Below are 16,003 nucleotides of genomic sequence, written 5' to 3' on the forward strand. Positions count from 1 at the left end.
ATGGTGCAGGCACTTGAGCCGACAGTAGGAAACATACGGAAGAAATGAGCATCACATGAAACAATCAGGAAAAAGCATGGCAAAGCGAATGCAATGACACATCTCGAGCTGCATTCTGTAAATTGATTCAGATGAAATCAAAACAAGAAACAGGACTCCCTACAGTTGTTTAATTAAAACAGATGACTGCACTCTCACCTTCAACCCACCACAACCAGGGCCGGAGCCAGGACTCCCTCAACAAAACAAATAGAGAAGAAGAGATGGGAGGTCTTCACTGCATGTTCAATTTTGTTAGCCCAGAAGTGCGGCATGTCTGAGGGTGAAGTCAGAATCCCAAGGCATATGCCAGCAACCACAACACCTTTTTCACATTGACGGTAAACCTTGGGACTCAAGTGTGTCCCTGAATGACCCAGCACAAGCACTTTTGTGAGGGTCAAATGTTTGAGAAGCATTACTATAGAAAGTTCTCCCATTGCACTTCAGCAGTGTTCACCACTGTATGACAAGGTGCACATACTGTGCATGTGCACTTTGATGAACACACCGTGTGTTCTTTTTTTCTCGTGTGTACAATGCTCAGCAATTCAAATGCGATAATCTGGCTGCGTGGCGGTACGTGCCGACCACCAATAAAAAGTTCATTCCTCCAAAGCTGCCATTGACTTCGTTATCCCTTTCATCAGCAGTACATTTCATGAGCTAAAGCATTTAATCTACTAAACTCACGCTCACAAGTTGGTATGAACAGTCGCCCAATTTAAGGACGCTATTTTTGTTGGCTTCACAGGTGTAGATCATAGATGGAATAGCGTCTGTGCTGTTTAGTTTGTGCGTCCGTGCCTTTTTCCTTGTCCCATTATCACTTTTTTCTTTTTTCGATGTCTAGGCTGCCTAGTCTTAACAAAATGAGCCATATACAAAGGTGTATTGAGCAACTGTGCCCTTGCAGTTGTGCGACAGCGTAACTATATAAAATAATTATTTCTAAACTACACACAGCAGATGTGAGTGAGTGAGTGAGTGAGTGAGTGAGTGAGTGAGTGAGTGAGTGAGTGAGTGAGTGAGTGAGTGAGTGAGTGAGTGAGTGAGTGAGTGAGTGAGTGAGTGAGTGAGTGAGTGAGTGAGTGAGTGAAACAACTCTATTCAGTCCACTATAGACATAAGCAAACTCAACGTCACCTAAAAAACTAATCAAAGGCGTGTAGGTAACACTAATGAATCACGAAGCGACCGCAAATATCTAGCACTTGTAGTAGAGAGAAATCGTGTGCCACGGAAGTGCACACATGACAAATAGGCATTAACAAATGAAAAAAAAAAGTGGTGGGGGGAGAGAGAGCTAATTTTCGCCAACTAGCCAAGGTATCTGCCGTATTGCTATATGAACATTGCTGATTGATGTTTCACACCTGCTATGATTATTCAGACTTCCCCACGGCACTGCCACATTCTCCATAGACAGTGGCGGATACAGAAAGGGAGGGGGGCCCTGGACCCTGCCTGAGGTATGCTCATGTACTTCAGAACCAACAAAGTTCAACAAATTCTTTCTTTTTTTCTATGTCTTGTTTTGTCTGCTCAAACATTCATAGAATGTGCATCTCAGTGCAGGAGTGGTGCAATACATACGCTAAACCACAATTTGGCACTGCGTTTAGCAACATTTCCCTCACGGCACAGTTTGGCGCACCACTTCCATCACTGCAACACCTTCGTCCCTCTCATATCCTAACTCCGCCATGTGCCGTGGAATGTATGAGATGTCTCTTAACTATTTGACTTTTTGTCATAACCCTAATGTGCTGCTACGTTTATATCTCTACACATAATCATAATACGGCAGAAGGCACTGCATTGATTACTAATGCTTCGATTGTTTTTCACCTGACATCGTGCTGCATAAGGCGACACATTGCCAAGTGGCAATAGAAAATAGATAAGCTGAAACGAACCTATGGTGGCAAGATTGATAGTACTGGTTGGCACACAGTTAATAAAATTCTGTCGAGTATAACGGTGCCACCTACACCAGCAGTGGAGCTGAGAAAGATGACTTCCAGGCGGACTACTATATAAAACTGCAAGGTGATAGAAGTGGCTGATTCTCGTAAAATAAGGAACCCATGTCCTTTGGCCTAGACTCCTGTTATGATTGACAGTTGCTAAATCCATGTCAATAGCTCTAGTTTTGCATTAAATAATAGTATAGTAATGCAAACATAATTTGCTCAAACTAAATTGCATTCGATCTTTATATGAAACATTTTTTTATAGCTGTATACTACACAATAGTTTTGCAGCATACCTACTGTAGCAATATTTTCTGCTGTAAAGTTACTAAGCATGCGGTTGCAGAGCAAGGCAGTACTGCAGCTGCAGGTACAGACAAGACAAGATATGAAGTCATGAGCACTACCGAGTGGCAGCGAGAAACGCTAGAAGTGATTGTGCGTTTCTTTGGTCTGTGGTGAATCATTAAATATATTAGCTCTTCATTTGACGGAGAAAAAATGCAGCTCGATAACCCTGATATTAAACTCATTAGAGCAATATGCGCATTTTTCAGTACACATGAAAAAGGAACCCACATGTTACCTGCGGTTAGTTGCTCAAAAAAAAAAAAACTTATATGAAGAAATTAAAGAAATTAAGGAAAAGACAAGAAGCGCTTGTATTTAGCACCTACTCATAACAGCCTGCCTCAGATGCGCAAGTAAAGTTTCATCCATAACGAAGCATTTCCTGTTACCTCGACGGAGTCGGCATCGCCGAGTAGCTGCACGATGTTGTCGAAGAAATTCCAGTCGTCTTCGTTCCGAACTTTGCTCTCTTCCGACCGAGCCGGCTCTTGCCACTCTTCTTCCGAAGAGTCATCTTCGTCGGAATAAGCACAGTTGGAGGGAGGATCCACCTCGAGAGTTCTCGAACTTAAGCCAACGCCGCCGAAGTCCTGCTGGCGTATCACGTCGTATCGCATGCTCGCTGGCAAAAAGGATCTGCCGGATTCGATTCTGTTCCAAACGCCGCCAAAAACGCTCTTCATCGCTTGTCTTTTCGCTGGCCGGTGCAAGTACAACAGCAAAAATGCAACAGCTCTCCAAGCAAGAAGCGAAACTTGGATCTCGACCAGACGCACGCCGTACACGATCAAAAGGCGGGGGACAGCAGTGTCGAAACACGACGCCAGCGGGATGCGTGGGATCAGGTATTCGCACGAAGTCCCGCCGCGCCTGCTCGCCAGACACCTCGATGCATTTCTTTCTGTGAGCTGCAGCGGGTGAGCTTGAAGATAGGAGTCGAGAAGCGAATCACGGAAACACAGAGATCGAAGCCGTGGTGGTGGGTCAAAAGGTCACAGATTTTGACAAGTGGGCGTCAACTTGTCGAGGTCATTCTACTCGGGCGTTTCTCTTGATGGGATGTCTCGGTAGCCCGACGACGCATTGTACGGACATACGATACAGTCGGTAAAGTCGAGATTACTTCACAAGCAGTGGGCTCGCATAAAACAATAGGTTACGTAGTTCACGTGCGGCTGCGGTATCTGCTACGAATACGCTGTAAGCGTGGTGTAGGGAAAGTTATTTGAGTTATCCGCGAACAAAAGAAACCTGCAAAAACGGTTCCGCGCATGGGCGGAAGCCTTGGATACCATGAAACATCTCCCGCCATCTATGGATAACCTGCAAAGATGAAAAGGGGCGCGTGCGCCGCGAAATTTGAATGAAGCGTTATGTCCGCAGATACAGACGGAAAAAACTTTAATGAGAAAAGGACCTGCGAAGTTGCCAGCCCGGGTTCAAGCCACCCGAGCATTATGTACGGTGAGGCATAGCCTTTCCACCGCTGCCCGGGCCGGCTGGATTACCCATAGTGGGTCGTGTAGTTCCGAGCTAGTCAGAGCGCTTAGCCATCGCTCCTCAAGAAGGTCCGCTTCTATGTTGTTCTCTACATATATTGGTTTGATCTCTGTACATTTCCATAAGATGTGTGCCAGGCCTGCGTGTTCGTGCTTGCAGAGCTTGCAGCTCGCGTCTGGGTATTGTCTCGAATTTACTCTGTTTAAATGTGCTGGGTTTCAGATCGTTCTGGTTCTCCAATTTGATCTTCTCCAATCTATTTCTTGAGACCTGTCGAGTTGTTTGTAGGATTGTGGGTATGCTTCTCTTTGTTCCGTATAGTGTGTCAGTAGGTCGTGGTACGTGACCAGTCTGTCCCTGTCGTCTTGTATCACTACTTCGTCGTCATCGCCTCTCCGCAGATACTGTCACCCACTATTATTATGGATACACTACAAGGGTGACACAAAGTATAATCTTTCTTTGAGTACCAACAATGCAATGTTTTGTATTTAAGTATACTAGTATGGCAACACGATAGCGATTTCATTTGTCCCATCAAGTATCAGCTATATATATATAACACATGCTGTTTCGCAACGTAACTAACAGGGATTGAAGCATGACGACATGAACGTGGTCTTAATAAACAGACGCAAACTAAAATTAATTGGAAGAAAATGGAAAAATGGAACCTAGCGGTGCTAGGTTTGTGCGCGACTGTCCCGTCAGTGCATGCGACATTACAACCGTAACACATGTTTGTTTTGTCGTAGGAATTAAGGTGCCGATCACAAAGGCAATTTTATAACAGCACTGCAACAGAAACAAAGCTTAGCAAGGTGCAACATCTTTTTTTGTTTCTTTTTTCTTTTCAGCTATGCCATATCAATAAATGCCGCAGGATGAATATATTTTCTTTAGCATATAGCCTATAAGTGAAAGAGCAACAGTTCCACGGCGACACCGTTATTATGCCAATATAGTATTATTTAAAGGTGACATTCGGCATTGTCCAATACATTCTGCCTAAATCTGGTATACGATGGTATACGATACGATACGATGGTATACGATGGTATACGATAAAATATGGCGACTACTTAGTCGCCATATTTTACTTCGGAAAACTACGTTTCCTTCATATCAGCGATATGAGACTATAGCCTCCATTATAGATATCTCTTTTCATTACTTCGCTTCCTATAGTTGTCCTCCACTATGCTGATTCATTGTCGAGAGTGATAGTTTCGGAAGACAAACTATAAAGCTGGGAGAGGGAAGAGGAGGGGATGGGGGCAGGAAAATTGTACGAATTGTATTCCAAACTGCATGCATTATGCTGTATCTCGTGTTTGTATTCACTCACTGTCTGAAGCTGTCAAGATAGAAATCTCATGCGTACAGTCTGTATATATATATATATATATATATATATATATATATATATATATATATATATATATATATATATATATATATATATATATATATATATATATATATATATATATATATATATTATGAGTTTTACGGGCAGCGTAACGATTGCTTAACTTTACCCGAAATTATGGTAGAACCCTGAGAAGATGTCGCAACCTATATGCAGCGCGACAATGCGGCCTGATGGGATATCTGCTCTGGACCTACTTATTTTCTAAAGCAAGAAAAACAAAGTGATGAGAACCACTCAACGAAACCGCTTTAGCTGCGCAGATCACGCGCAGTCCGCTCACCTCCTCGAGTTCTTCCCCACCTTCTTCGTCAGATGAGTGACACTCAACGTCAGTGAAGCAGATCTGGTACATGGAGGACACATACACGACATCACTCAGAAGGCCGCGCAGTTCCTCCGGGGCTCTCTTGGGTCTACAAGGCGAATCCTTCCCTCGCGACTCCTGCTGGCAGCTTTCCACTGAGATCAAGGGCACGGGGTCCTGGGAGGTCATCGTCGCTGCCTCCGTCCGCGGCCCGAATCCCATGGCGAGCGAATATGTACGGTGGGGCCGCTTGCCAACGCGGACACAGAACTCGAGTAGACGGAACGCTTTCCCTTATCGCTGTCGGCAGACGCCGGCGCGCTGCGACAGCGTCGTCGAGCGAAAAAACGGCATGTGTCACACGGGTGATAGATGCACGTCCTCGTCAACAGACGGCTCGCCCTGCTGTGGCGACAGTTTACGCAGGTATCGACATCCTGGCGAGTCAGCCTCTCAGGAAGGCACGGCCGTCGAGGCGGGCACACTGCCGAGGAGTTACAATGTGAGGCACGTTCTCTGTTGACACTTCCAATTACTTTTGACTGGCGGACGATTGCAGGGTTATCTTGTCAAACGTGCCGCCATTAACGAAGTACTGCAAAACGCAACGCAGTCCGGAACAATCGCATGATTTTAGCATGCATGTTATTGTCCTCTAGTATAGGCGGCGAGCACCTCACTCGGACCGAGAAGAGGTACATTGTACTTATAGCGTGAAAGTGTCTCTTGGCACAAACAGCACATGAACTCCCGGGCAATGGACAACAAGCGACCGCTTAGAAGTCAGCATTCTTCGTTGCCGCGATAATATTACGAGTCTTCATTTCCTTACACCCTCTGGTCGCTCGCTCTGTGCAAGAGTCCGGCTTCCATGTACAAGGGTAGCTCCCTGGGTGAGCTAGACGTCGCAGTGTGCCTACGCCTTCGCAAGCACCGAAGACAACGTCACTCTGAAGAATCTGGATCGAAGCCCCGCGCGCAAGAAACGGCAAGTCTGCCGGAAATTGGGCGCCCCGGTGTAGCCTTCCGCCCGAAGCACACACGCCGGCCTTCACCACGCCTCCACACGCGCGGCGTCACATCCGCCCTCCTCCGTGCAAACACTGCCACTACAGCTTCCACAACCGAGCCTGGAACAAGGTCCGACCGGCGGAACGAAACTACTTGGCACACACAAACCACCACTCGCGCTGCAGACAAGTGAACGGAGCGCAGCGCAGGCTGCCGGAATCGCGCGCACCCGCAGCCAAGTCTTTCGACGACGGCTTGACTGATCAGCGGCAGACGTTGAAGCACGGCGCGCTCGCCGTCATGCAGCCCTGGAAGGAAACCCTCCGCGGACGTGAATCACGTGGAGGAAGGCGCTGCCCGAGTTCGGAGAGGGAAGGCTGCTGGCTGTGCGCGCTGAAAGTTACCAGCGATTGCAAATGCTCCTCTCGCTCAGCGCTCGGCTCGGGGGTTTCGCCTCCGCATCCCCCCCCAAGCACATATCTCTCTCCTCTCCTAAGCCCGCGCGCTGCTGCAGCAGAAGCAGCAGCAAGCAACACAGCCTTGGCTTCTCTCCAAGAATGCCAAACACAAAACCGCGGACTCTTCAATTGGACGACGACGCGCCCGCCTGATGAAAGAACGCGCTCGGAATGGAACGACGTCGCGCTCGGAAGGACCGCTACATAGACGCTCTCCGGCCCTCGCGCTCGCTGCTTCAAGCCTAGAAATTCGAGCCGTCGTCCACTGTTTCCTTTATTCTTCTTTTTCTTTTTTCCCCCAGCAGTAAAGTGGAGGAGGTGGCAGGTCGAAGCGACACGACGAAGCACGTGGTACGGGCACGTGTGGAAAGAGGGCACATCCTTGTCGTGTCTGCGAAAAACTAACTGTCAAGGCCACTGCTGCATGAGGTGGCCCCTGTGCCACGCCGACAGCAACAAACACGTCTCCAGATGTCCCTGGTTTAGGCTCAGCTGGCTTTGGTTAGTATGTCCGTCGCGGATGCTCGCGACGATGATTAGGGAGCAGTGCCAGCGCTTTTGTGACTTCCAGCGTGTAGTGTTACACTGGAGAGGACGCGAGAGTGGGAACATTAGCCGCAAAAGGCATGCGTATCTGCTCAGAGATTCTTCGCACCTTCCGATTTAGGTCGGTAGTGATGATCTCTAGAGCCGAGACCACACGTACGCTTGCGGACGCGCGTCAGCTCGCGTCCGCGCGCCTAGCGCCTGCCGCGCCTCGCGAGTAATGGCGGTTTGCATCCACAAAGACGCGCGACAGCGCGCGCTCACTGGGCTCACTCACAGACGCCTTGGTAAGCACCGCTTCGTACTTTGTTATCGACAGTGTTTCAAAATGCTTCAATTTATATAAACGTAATTGTAATATTTTTATAGCTGTTAGAGCAGCGTAAAAAGGAAAGAATAACCACTTTCTTGCATGATATAAATCTGCTTCACCGAGAGTTGAACGTTTCGCGCCGTAGCTGCGTAGCTAGGCGCGCCGACGCGAGTCAACCGAAGCGCTCGATAACAGAGCGGAGCTGTTCCCCGAGATCACGCCGCGTTTCGACGCGTACGAGCCATGCCGCACCGTCTGCGCATGCGTGGGCGCGTGAGCGCGAGCTTGCGCGCGTCCGCAAGCGTACGTGTGGTCTGGGCTTAGAATCGAAAGGGATATCTGTATTGAGAAAGAAGGACGACTGATCGCATGCAGCAGTATAAACTTCACTCATGAACAATACGCTGTTCGGATTTATCCGTACAACTTGCAACATCGTAATGACCTCAAATAAGAACATTATTATTATTATTATTATTATTATTATTATTATTATTATTATTATTATTATTATTATCTTTTTTGAAGCGCACTTTTCTTAAGCTCGAGTAGTAAATGGTAGTAGCTGGGCATAGATACAGCTTTTGTAATCATCACTATCATGTTCACTGAAGGATGACGGCTGCTCCCAGTGATATCCAGTCACCCTTGTGTTGAGTAACCCTACTACACTCTATGCCTGCGAATTTCCTAGTCTCATCGCATCACCTAACCCTTTGCCGCCATTGACGGCGTTTCACTTCCCTTAGTAGCCATTGTGCAGATCTAATAGATAACGGGTTTTCTCCTCCATCACGGATGAGAGAGAGAGAGAGAGAAAGAGAGAGAGAGAGAAGTGGTTCTTTATGAAGAAGGGAAAGGTTGGTACTGTCTTTTGCAGCCCTTAAGGGAGCACGGCTCAGCGCCAGTCGCGCCAGTCCCGCCTTACTACTTCCTCTTAATCTCAACCGGCTGTGAACTGCCCACGTTTTCTTTCCTTCCTAAAGTGTTATCTTAACGGTACCCTATCATTTTCCGTTTTATCGGTCGCTGCGTGGCCTTGCGCTTCTTCTCAAGTCTCGTTCTTATTCCTACACCAAGTTTCAGCCCCATATATGTTAGTATTGGCAGAGAGAGAGAGTGGGAGAGAATAAACGTTTTCCAAAATGAAATCCACCAATGGTTTCCAGAACTGTGGCTCGAAAAACCATCGGACAGCGATCCACTCTTCCCAGGAATTTGGTTGGAAGGCTGAGGGTATCTTGTTTATATATTGTCTGTTTATGTGTTGTGCGGCTGGGCATTGCCGAAGGGCGTGTTTGTTGTTGGGGTGTGCTCCACATTTGGAGCACTTGGGTTGCACCTTGTAATGTATGAAAATAGCGTTTGCAGTTTTCTGTTAGAAGTGTACCGGTTTGTGCTTTCCTTATGATTACTTCTTGGCGTCTGGTTAGTATTCTGGACTATAGTAATGGCAGAATACACCGACTATTAAAATTTATTTTCAAGCTTTACCATATAAGCTTTATTGTTACGCCAATCCTCTATGTACTTATAATGTTATCACGGATAGCATAGAATAATGTATAGCGAAAATTTGTGTACACATAAAAATGCGCGCTTGTATATTTAAAAACTTGTATAGTCGGTCATATATGTGATCTCCCCACCAAGAGTACTGACGTCGACACAGTTATGTTTGCATGTGCAACCGAGATACTCCTCCACTTGCATTTTTTATGAAGGCGTCCCTTATGAGCGAAAAAAAAAAACTTAAAATATCGGGGAGCGCTTGCACTGCCAAGGCGTGGCATGCTTTTGAACTAACAACATCGAGTGTATATGTCTGACCGTAACTCATCCTCGTGCACTTAAACAAAACGTGCATATGTAAACGAAGAACCAGCCTGCTGTAAGCGCTCTCGCGTTATATTAAGTGCAGCAATTCTTTCAACGCAGTTATATCCAAGGCACTTGAGTAAAGAAAACCGTGTGCGGGCTTGTGAGGGGCAGAGTGAACGCAACGGCTTCCAGATGTTTACTATCCCGAAACATTAGCCACGCCCGCAAGCATGTGAAAGGCACCCGAAGACAAATGGAGGCAGTTGGTGTACCACGAGAGTAACTGCAGCAGGATGGTTCCACGAAACTGCCGTGTACACGTGCGCGTTCTGTTCAAGTGCGCGATGATGAGTTAGCGCGAGATATATGTATGCACTATATGTGGTTAGTTCAACGGTATGCGCAGCACCGTTTGCGGCGCCTCGGTTTATAACCACGTGCACTGCGAATCTTCATTTTAAACACGTAAATGATCAGAGGGAACGTGTGGTATCTGACGCCTGGAATACTGTGTCTGCAAAAAAAAAAAAAAATTGTTAAGTAAACGTATAGGAGGAGCAGAAGTAGTACGTTTTCCATTTCCGGCGATTTCGAGTAAATTGCCTTCTGAAATAGGATGTCCACGGCAACAGCTGAATACCACAAAGAGAGAGAGAGAGAGAGAGAGAGAGACTATTTAATGAAAGTTGGAAATCTTTGGCTGACGGAACGCTTAACATGCTCCTGCGATTATAAATGAAATGCGATAATGAATAAAATGACACACACAAACCACATGACAGACACATAACACGCAACGTACAGAATTAAAGTATTTCCCTGAGACCAGAGTCTCCCAAAATAGTTAAAAGGCGGCTTCAGCGCGAGAAACAGGAGGCGGTAGTTCACGAGTCAAGTCCATGTTTTATAGCTCAAGGTGTGATGCACTTGTATTTCAGCGGAGCAACTTTATTTTCTGACATTTAAATACTCCATCCTCCCAGCATTATTTTAAAATGTCCATGGCGAACGAAGTTGGGGAGAGCGCTTGGATTACAAGAAAATTAAATAGTAGTATGAAGCACGAAGAAAGAATAAAAAAATTGTGATTTTCTGACAGAACACCAAATCGAAAAGTTTAGAGTAATTTATAATTCTAATGTTCAGAAAGAAACTATGGTGTAGTAGGAAAATTTGTTGTCTTGGCATTCCATTATATATGCCACTCCCTAATATGCGTTCACTTGGCACCGAGGTTTTCGGGCACGCCGCTCGAGATGGCGCTCCCAATGCTGCTGGTATTCTGTAGCAAACTGTCCAGCTCAACCAAACCTGTTAGCAGTGTCACACATTTTTTTAAATCCACATTTAAAAACAATAGAGTAGTCGCAAGCATTTTATGTCGGAGTAATTACTCGTCCCTTTCCGAGAGTTCTCGTATGTGTAGATTACAGAATTCTTCTAAGTTTCACAGAATTCACGTAGCCATCGCAACCACTATTTGAGACTGCAGTTTAACATATCGATTTCGTCTAGTGTGCAGTTAGCAGGAGTTGCAATATTCGTTTTGTTGCGTAGTTACGTAAATATAAACATACCGCGTCATTTCTGTTTTTCTTGGTTTATATCGGGATTTTGTGATTTTTTTTGCTTTAATCTTATCAAACACGGGAGGGCCCAAATGAGAAATCTGTGCTGCTCGAACTTTACATTTTCTTTGAAGTGTAACGAATTTAATTGAGCAGTGGGTCTAGCGGTTGTCTAAATAGAGAATTGCGGTTCTCCCCTGTATATGAATGGGGAAATTGGAGCTGGGCGCCAGTTAAAGCTTTCTCCTCATCGGAACACAGTCACGTTGTAGGTAATTTTATTATCAAAGGGAAGTTACATTTCGAAGTTCTTAGCTATTCAGAAGAAAAAGTTTGGACTGCTGTGTGTGGCACAAAGCCAAGAGCGTCTGTACTGAAAAAGCGTCTATATGTATAGCTGTTTGAAAGCTGACCGTAGACAGCACTACCGGTATAGTCGCGCTGCCTCTTCATTACATTAGGAACCACGCAACACATTTTGTTTGAATGTTGAGGTTACAGAAACGAAAGGGCATGCTATCTCATTAGAATGGGGTCTGCTTCCCAGAACTCAATAGATCTAGGAAGAATACTATAGGTACTGGAGGCGCATACTGAAGGTGAATACTGAAAGAGCCTTCTCCTTCAAGCTTTAAATTTTCTTATTTCATTCCTTCAAGACAGCGGCTTAATTGACAGCCCCCTCCCGCCTGTTTACATCAATACTATCACAATTATCTCGCCAGTACACGCCATAATCATATATTGTTTTGCATGTTTTTTCTGTCTCTATTTTTTCGCTGCCCTATTCCTACGACCTTTCTGTCCCCGATCCCATTCTCTAGCATGTAGGTACTTACAGCTATACACGCCTGAACAATTATCTGTATTTAATTGAAGAGCATTCTCTCTGTCTGACCACTGAAAGCGAGAAACGAGATTAAAGGTGATGGAGGACTGCTTAAATTCGCTGCCCAAAGAGAATATCTGCCCCTCAAATAGACCTTCCCATTGGAGGGGGAGAACACCCCTCTGGATTGTTGCGCGTGACTACAAAATGCGCTCGCTGCTGCTTCTGCAGAGCTTTTTGAGCAGGAGCGCAACCCGGGTTCACAACAGCCCAGAGGGCATTATGTCGACTCTGATGCAGTGGCGGGGGGAGGGGGGGGAGGGGGCTTTTACTGGGAAAATCTGTAGGTGCCAGCGCTACCATATTCTCAGCGGTATACCATTTCTACAGGACATGTTCTTTACAGATGAATGCCAAATGCGGCTGCAATGCTACCATTTTAATGAGAAATCAAGAATAACAAAGAGGCTCGCAGGAAGATGGAGGCTTGAAGTAATTAGCAGCAATAGAATAAGGAAGAGGAAACGAAAGCTTTGCTTTAATACCGACGTCTCGAGAGACTTATGTATACCACCACTGTGTGACAATGAGTTACGATTATTATAGTATAGGCGGGCTGTTGTGGCTGCCTCATTGTCGCTCTCGCTCATTCGTGACCTCTACGGAGCAATGGGAACGGGCGCTTCCTTTCGTCTAATGCCGAATGAATCGTATGAACACCAAATAAACCTACAATCACCAAGCGAGCAGAATCCTCGGAGGTACGCAGTCGTTGCGATATAAAGGGCCTCACGGTCGCACGACGTCGGTCTAAGGGTTCAATGCTGCCGCATCATATCGGCCCATGGGACGGCCGGACAGAACAGACGGGGACAAAGCAACGACGCCTCGCTGAGTCCATAAGCGGGTCCGGCCTCAAGGCCCGTTCGGACACGGGAAGCGTTTTTGTGCTCCCATGCACGGCACACTGCCGAAAACCACGGCGCGCGCTGCGATAGTGTCCCGAGAGGCTCGCACGACCGATAAGATAGACGGCTGCGGCAGCGTGTGTGTACAACTGTTTGCGGACGACGCTCGGAGAGGCTCCTAATGACCGATAGAAGGGCATAAAAATATCACGGACCCGCAGGGGAAAGCCAGGGGGAATAGATGCCGCGGTAACGACAACAAAAGAAAGCCTCGTCGTCGCAGATTTCCCGCCAAGGATCTTTGCAGCCGTCGCCGATGTCTGTCTTCGGACACCGTGTGGACGCGAAGATGACGGGAAGGAGCTCTCGGATAGTGTTAGGGCGAGGCGAATAGAAGGACGGACTTGGGAAACTGTCCGGCGAGCGTGTAATTTTCGACCCCTCCTGTATATTTTATGCGTCCGAGGCCATGAATGATGAAAATACGGCACCCAACTGTGTGTCTGACAGCGTGTCGCGTTACTCGTTTTGTGCGTTCCTGCCAAAGTGCTCTCATAACGAATTTCTTCCTTGGCCTGTACCATTAAGGCCATCGGCCATATCATGCAGATGCGTCAGTTTGGCTCGTCAGGTCGCTGAAACTTACTGGCCTCGGTCAATGCTTCGAAGAGGGAACGCCAAAAGCCTGATAGATGCACTCATACGCAATATTTGAGGCGTATATAGCCTCGAGCCAGACAGTTACGGCGTCTGCAGCGAAGAAATAGTTCCCTTGCCTCCCCTTCCCACCCCTGCCACAACTTTATTAAACATTATTTATTTTTCTACGATTGTGTTCTCTACAGTGTACGCTGCTACAACCATGAGTCGTTTGATGTACAAAAATTTCCCTTCCAGAGTGTAGTGTAGAAAATATCGCAGAGCTCCCTGCTTTGAAGTAACCGCTCTCTCTCTCTCTCTTGATTTAAGATTCATATTCAATACAATTCGCAATCGTGTCTTTTTTGCTATCGCACGCATTTATGAGCAAAAATAAGAAACACAATTTCAAGTAAACGTTAACGTTTCCTCTGACTTCTCACTATTTTATAAAATATTTTTCCGAACAGGACTTCTAAGTCGTCCTCCTGCACCCAGGAGTAAAATGCGGATGTTGCCGCTTCTTATCACTTTTTCCTGCGTTGGAATGACAAACAATCGCAAGTCTTACTATTCTTTTTTTTATTCGGCACGCTGTCCACTGCCCCGACGTCCACGACGCCACGACGCCTTAATTATCGTTCTCATTACCACGGGAAGGCAGTTTTAACCAAGCTTAAACTATGACAGCAGCAGCAACAACAAAACCGAAACAACCACGACCTCCCTCGCCAACTTACAAGCGCGCACGAGCCAACGCCCCATTCTTCTTACTATGCCATTCTTCTAACGGATTTTGTTGTCGTGACGCTCGCTTTTCTCCGTAGCCGTTCTTATCGCTTCTCCGATTTCTGCTGCGTCCTTTTCTCCGTAACACCGCAGCGGATATAGGTGCGGTGACAGACAACACGGTAACGTCATTCCGGACTCTTTTATTTCAGGAATACTCGGCGGAGCATCGACGGCAGCGCAAACAGCGATGGGAGCGCGTCGACAGCAGCGGTGGGGCTCGGCTGCTTCAAGCCCTCAACAGGCGAGCAAATGGGTCCAAACGAGGGCGCGGTCTCGGTGGGAGCCGACGCGTATATGCGCTGTCCTCGAGGGCGGGCGCGCTCTGTCAGCGACGCGAACGCGACAGGATGACGTCCACCACGCAGTGCGCCGCTGAAACGGAAGAAACGGCGCGCCTCCTATTCCGGGACGAGTGACAGACAGGCAGCATGCGTCCCAGGTTGCGACGAATGCAACCGAAGACGGGGATGTCGGTTAGCCGAGCGTGCACCAGTGCGCACGTCTAATTTGACGAGCGTATGCGCAGGGAAAAGATGCGGTATTGCCTTTCTCTTAATTGACGCATGCAGGAGAGCGGGGAAAAGCGCAACTTACAGCTCAGAAAAACGGCCATCAAAAAAGCACTGTCAAGTAGGGAAACATTTGCGACGGCGTGTCCTTCTAAGTGGAGTCTGCAAGGCACTTGATACGATCACGAAAACAGGCCAGTTCTCAGCTGCTGAACACCGGTCGACCACGCACCACGAGTTAATCAACGTCTTCCTCTTCCACACTTCACCATGCTAGAACCGATAATCTCCAGTACACATTATGCAATGCACTTTGAAAAATCCTGTAAAGTGAGCGATGGCGTTTTATCAGGCGAACAGTTCCAGAGTTGAATGGTTCGAAGAAAAAAAAAACTATACTTGAATATGTCATTGCGAGAGCGAAAGTAAATGTTAGGCTTGTGGATGGCGCTTGTTGGTAACATCCTTACAGGAGATCGGTACTTATTTGTGGACGCATAATGGTTTGGCAGAGTGGAATACCCCAAATATAAGGCGCAGCAGGTTCCACGAACTGAACCCTTCGCTCCAACTCCGACCTCCACCCAGGCTTCCCCGACGTGAGGCATCGCTTTTGTACCGGCTGTGGCTGGGAGCGGCTTTCACGAAGGCGTACATTACTTTGATTAGACTGACCGATAGTTCTGCATGTGACGTCTGCGGCGTCGAAGAGAACATCGAACATTTATTGTGTCAACGTCATCGATTTCAGTCGGAAATACAAACATTATCTATCGCATTGCGACGACTGGACGATCGGGCGTAGTCTGTGCAGGTGCTGCTTGCAGACCATCCCCATCGCTCGTTGGCCCACAAAGCTGTGCAGGCCCTTTTGTCTTGAGGGCGATCTTGGGGGCGACTGGCCTATGTGAACGCCTTTGACTCAAGCACTCCGTGTGCTTGCGCGAGCTCCGTGTGCGTGCGCTCGCGCGTGAGCTCGCTCGCGCGAGCTCACGCGCGAGCGT

At 47.2% G+C, this 16,003-nt stretch overlaps 1 protein-coding gene across 5 annotated transcripts in view; it reads right to left on the reverse strand.

The window, feature by feature from the left end:
- Schip1 (Schwannomin interacting protein 1) overlaps positions 1–16,003 on the reverse strand; it is a 138,980-nt gene that overhangs the window by 15,094 nt on the left and 107,883 nt on the right. The window lies entirely within an intron of this gene.

This window comes from Dermacentor variabilis, chromosome 2, assembly GCF_050947875.1.
Source record: "Dermacentor variabilis isolate Ectoservices chromosome 2, ASM5094787v1, whole genome shotgun sequence".
Classification (NCBI taxonomy): Eukaryota; Metazoa; Arthropoda; class Arachnida; order Ixodida; family Ixodidae; genus Dermacentor; species Dermacentor variabilis.